Source organism: Lathyrus oleraceus, chromosome 6 (assembly GCF_024323335.1).
Source record: "Lathyrus oleraceus cultivar Zhongwan6 chromosome 6, CAAS_Psat_ZW6_1.0, whole genome shotgun sequence".
Lineage (NCBI taxonomy): Eukaryota > Viridiplantae > Streptophyta > Magnoliopsida > Fabales > Fabaceae > Lathyrus > Lathyrus oleraceus.
The window spans coordinates 489911069-489916876 of record NC_066584.1 but is presented as its reverse complement, the minus strand read 5'-3'; the positions used below and the strand labels follow the sequence as shown (position 1 = coordinate 489916876).

Genomic DNA, 5808 nt, shown 5'->3' with positions numbered 1-5808 from the left:
TATTGATGGAATCCATTAATGTTGTGGTTGATGACCAACAGACTAATGTCACAGACGATGTTGAGACATCTCTGAATGATTCCCCAGCTGACTTCTCAGACATAAATAAGGAAAGTGAACCTCCTCAAACTGAACCTGAAGACGACAAACTTGACAAGGGACCCTCTATCAGAATTCAGAAGGATCATCCCAAAGATCTTATCATAGGAGATCCAACTAAAGGAGTCATTACTAGATCGAGGGAAATGATCTCACATGGCTGCTTTGTGTCAAAAATTGAACCTAAGATTGTCAAGGAAGCTTTGACTAATGAGATTTGGATCAATGCCATGTAGGAGGAATTAGGTCAATTCAAGAGGAATGAAGTATGGGAACTAGTTCCTTCGGCCTAAAAGAGTAAATGTCATAGGTACAAAGTGGGTATATAAGATTAAATCTGTTGAACAAGGGATTATTACTAAGAACAAAGCAAGATTAGTAGCTCAAGGATACACTCAAGTTGAAGGGGTAGACTTTGATGAAACTTTTGCTCATGTAGCTCACCTTGAGTCCATTAGATTATTGCTTGGAGTAGCGTGTATTCTGAAATTCAAACTGTTCCAAATTGATGTAAAAAGTGCCTTCTTAAATGGTTACCTAAATGAAGAAGTGTATGTTGAACAACCTAAAGGATTCATAGATCCAAATCTTCCACAACATGTGTACAGATTGAAGAAAGCCCTTTATGGGTTGAAGGAAGCCCCCAGGGCTTGGTATGAGAGACTCACAATATTCTTCACTGATAATGGATACAAAAAAGGAGGTATTGACAAAACTCTGTTTGTGAAGAATGAAGGAGGGAAGCTCATGGTGGCACAAATTTATGTAGATGACATTATATTTGGTGGGATGTCAGAACAGATGGTTGAACACCTTGTCAGACAAATGCAATCTGAGTTTGAGATGAGCCTTGTTAGAAAACTGACATATTTTCTTGGGCTACAAGTCAAACAGATGGAAGATTCTATTTTCCTATCTCAAAGCAAGTATGCCAAGAACATTGTGAAGAAGTTTGGCATGGAGAATGCAAGCCATAAAAGGACACCTGCTCCTACACATATGAAAATCTCCAAAGATGAAAATGGTATAAGTGTAGATCAGAGTCTATACAGAAGCATGATAGGCAGTCTGCTTCAAGCAGACTAGACATTGCATTTGGTGTTGGTGTCTGTGCTAGATATCAAGCTGAACCAAAAGTCAGTCACATAAACCAAGTGAAGAGAATACTGAAATATGTCAATGGCACCAGTGACTATGGGATGTTGTATACTCATGGGTCTGGATCTATGCTGACTGGATACTGTGATGCTGACTGGGCTGGAAGTGCTGATGATAGGAAAAGCACATTATGAGGATGTTTTATCTTAGGTAACAATCTGATATCATGGTTTAACAAGAAACAGAACTGTGTATCTCTATCCACTGCTGAAGTTGAATACATAGCAGCTGGAAGTAGCTGTTCTCAACTGGTCTGGATGAAACAAATAGTGTCTGAATACAATGTCACACGAGAAGTCATGACATTATACTGGGATAACCTAAGTGCTATAAAATCTCCAAAAATCCTATTCAGCACAGCAGGACAAAGCACATTGATATTAGGCATCACTTCATCAGAGAACATGTGGAAGAGAAGATCATAGCACTGGAGCATGTTCCTACAGAGAGGCAATTAGCTGACATATTCACAAAAGCCTTGGATGCCAATCAATTTGAATGTTTAATAGGGAAATTGGGGATTTGTGATTATGAGAATCTATAAGCAATCAAAGGAGTCTCTGGATGGTTCTCACAAAAAGAGCAAGGAGTTTGTGAGGTATGGTGTAATGAAGATTGTTCTGGTGTTGCTGATGTTATGAGAATTGGTCACCTTTGGTCAATTTTGACTAAAAAGGGGGAGAAGTGTTTATGTGGAGTGTCTATGTGGAGCTGAAGCTGTGAGGAGATGTATGTGGTGGTGCACTGTTTTACAAATGTCAAAGGAGATGTCTGATGTGTCTGATGTGTTCCACAGATTTAGGGGGAGGAGAAGTACCCTTGTGCATGTGTATATTACTAGTAGCTATAACTAGTAATTGTATTTGCTTCTGCTGTATATTAAACTACTGTTATGTTGTTTAAACTGCTGATAGTTTTCTTGTGAACGAAAAGGACAGATATATGTTTTAGCCAAAATTTGCCAAAGGGGGAGTTTGTTGGTTCTAAGTGTTGGCAGCAATTTTGGTAAAACAAAGAGTGTTCACAAGATGTCATGTGTGATGTCTTAACATGAGATATCCTGTGTACCTGTTGGAATTCAAGAACATGATCATGCAGGATTATATCAGAATGTCATAATGACATGGCATCTGATGATGTGTACCTGTTGGAGTTTAAATGAAAGACATGATCATGCAGGATTGTTTCAGAATGTCATACATAATGACATGACATATGATATGGTTGTACCTGCTGGAATTTATAAAAGGAATTATGAAGTTATGCAGGAATTGTTCCAGGATGTCAGACCCGATGTCATGACATCCTGTACATAGAACATTCAGTATGAATGTCTGGTGTTTTGTGATGCACAATTAATGGCGATCTATGTATGATTGAAGATCTGATTTGCAGGCGCATTCAATCATGGATTACAACCTGATTTACTTATTTTCCAAAGAGATCTAACCAACTGTCATAAGAAGATTTGATTGGAAAATAGATTTAGGGTTTTCAAGATGTCCAAGCCCAGCTGAAAGCTTCTATAAAAAGGGACTTGGAAAACCTGTTGAACACACAACCAATACTGAGCGAAATACAGAGAGAGAGCTAGGGTTTGTATCTTGTTTAGTCGTAAGACTTGTAAGCCATTCAAGTCATCCATTGATGATTGAATTGGTCTGATTTGTGGTTGTAATTTGTCACTCTAAAGCTGTTAAGCAAGAGTGTGTGTCTACTTGATCAAAGTTGTGAAGCAAGATCAAGTGTGTGTCTACTTGATCAAAGATGTGAAGCAAGATCAAGTGTGTGTCTTCTTGATCAAAGTTGTTAAGCAAGATCAAGAGTGTGTCTTCTTGATTGAAACTGTGTAGCAAGATCAAGAGTGTGTTTTCTTGATTGAAACTGTGAAGTAAAATCAAGAGTGTGTTATTGAAAAGTGTTTTCTTTTCTCAAGGGATTGTTGTTTAAAATCACAAGTGAGTGGGTTCTCATATCTAAGAGTGCTTAGGTAGAAATTGCACGGGTAGAGATTAGGTGAGAAAGACTGTAACTTGTTGAAGTGTACGGAAAGTCTTTGAACTGATTCTATTTTAGTGAATTTCCTTCCTGGCTTGGTAGCCCCCAGAGGTAGGTGAGTTGGACCGAACTTGGTTAACAATTGCTTGTGTATTTTGCATTACTATTCTCTATCTTTATTCTGTTTGCATTACTCAGATATTAGTGTCATGACATTACCTTCGACATCTCATATCTGATACCATAATTTCAGATTCACTTCCAACTAACTCAATAACTACCTTGGAAGACCTTAGGAGAGTATTCCTTGCTAGATATTTTCCCCCTAGTAAGACTGCTGTTCTTCGAAACCAAATAACTAGATTTACTCAAAACCAAGGAGAATCAATTTTTGAAGCTTGGGAGAGATACAAGGAGTAGTTAAGAGTTTGCCCACACCTTGGCCTAGAACAATGGCTGATCGTTCATACCTTATACAATGGACTCCATTATAACACAAAGATGAGCATCGAAACTGCTGCTGGTGGCGCGTTGATGAAGAAACCTTACCCTGAAGCTTGTGACCTAATTGAGGATATGGCCCAAAACCATTACCAATGGGAAACTGAACGAGCATCAGTAGAGAAAAAGGAGACCTAAGGTGGAATACATGAGATAAGTTATGTGGACATGATGCAAGCGAAAATGGACCCTTTGGCCCTTATGGTCGAATATATTTCTACAAACTCTAACACCGCAGCAGTAGTCCACACAGAGTGTGAACTCTGTGGATCTAAAGGAAACGAATCGGCGGAATGTAACCTTTTGAACAACCTGAACACCGACCAAGTGAATTACTCCCAAGGTAACCCATTTTCAAAAACTTACAAACCTGGATGGAAGAATCACTCGAATTTTTCATATAAAAACCAGAACCTATCCAAAATTTTGCACCTCAAAGACCACAAGGTTTTCAAGCCCAAAAACCGAATCAACCTATGCAAGCTGTGCCCAGAAGCCTAACCTTGAGAAGATCATGGAGATTTTTATATCAGGCCAAACTCAACAAAATAAAGAATTCCTAAACCAGAACATTCACGTAAAAAAATTAAAATGCAATTAGGAACTAAGGTTGATCAGATAATTACTCACAATAAGATTCTTGAAACCCATATCTCATAGGTAGCACAAAACCAAGCCCCACAAACTACACCTGGAGGACAATTCCCTAGACAACCTCAACTCAACCCTCGAGGGCAAGCTAACGCTATCACACTACAAAGTGGGACCGCTTACGAAGGGCCTTATAACCCAACAATGAGCGAGTCCAAAGCTTCTAAAGAAAATATACCTACCAACTAAGGAGGGGAACCCGAAAAACAAACCGGCCAAGAAGGAGAAGCCAAGGATAAAACTTACAAACCACCACCCCCGTACAAACCACCAATCCCATATCCGCAAAGACTTAAACAAACGAAAATCGATAACAAATACCAAAAGTTTATAAAAGTAATTGAGAAGCTTCATGTAGAGATTCCTTTCACCGAAGCCATCACCCGAATTCCATCTTACGCAAAATTTCTCAAAGACATCTTAACCAACACGCATAGGCTTGACGATCCCAAACCCTTGGAATGCAACTTTATTTCTGAGAATAAACTTGCTAAGAAGGAGAAAGACCCTGAGAGTTTTTCTATACCTTGCATTCTAGGGAGTCATGTGATCGACAAAGCTTTCCTTGACTTAGGCGCTAGTGTGAGTTTAATGCCCTTAGTTGCGTGTAAAAGGTTAAACTTAGGAGAATTACAAACAACTAAGATGTCCCTCCAACTAGCTAATAGATCTGTTAAGTATCCTGTAGGCATATTAGAAGACATCCTCGTTAGGATCGGTCAACTTTATATCCCGACAGACTTTATGGTCATGGATATCAAGGAAGACGACGATATCCCTATCCTTTTAGGTAGACCCTTTTTTTTATCAACAGTCGGAGCTATAATAGATGTTAAAAGAGGAAAATTAACTTTCGAAGTAGGAGATGAAAAGATAGATTTTAGTCTTTCAAAGTTCCTGATGGCATCAATCATAGGAGACACATGTTACGCGATTGATATCATAGATGAATGCATAAGGGAATTTGATCAAGAAGAACCTATGATTGAACCATTTTCAAACCCGAATGAAAAGGATGACGAGCTAAAGGAAACGAAACCTCACACTAACGAATGTTTGGCCCTTACTCCAGACCTTTCACTAAACTCTCAAAAACCAGCTCAAGAACTTAAAGAATTACCCAAGAACCTAAAATATGAGTTTTTGGATAAATAAATGAACCACCCAGTAATAGTTATTGCCACCTTAAACCAAGACGAGACAAACCAACTCTTGAATGTTTTACTATGATACCCCTTTGCCTTAGGATACAACATCTCTAATTTAAAAGGTATAAGCCCATCTGTATGTACGCACAGGATCTCGCTAGAGGAGGATTCAAAACCTTCCAGAGAACATCAGAGAAGAATCAACCCTGTAATGAGTGAGGTGGTAAAGAAGGAAATCCTTAAATTGCTAGAA

At 38.7% G+C, this 5808-nt stretch overlaps 1 non-coding gene across 1 annotated transcript; it reads right to left on the bottom strand.

The window, feature by feature from the left end:
* Nucleotides 1–3594: 3594 nt before the first annotated feature.
* On the bottom strand, nucleotides 3595–3701 carry LOC127099021 (small nucleolar RNA R71). Its single transcript, XR_007793669.1, has one exon. It is a non-coding gene; the product is annotated as a small nucleolar RNA R71 (small nucleolar RNA).
* Between the last annotated feature and the right edge of the window lie 2107 nt (nucleotides 3702–5808).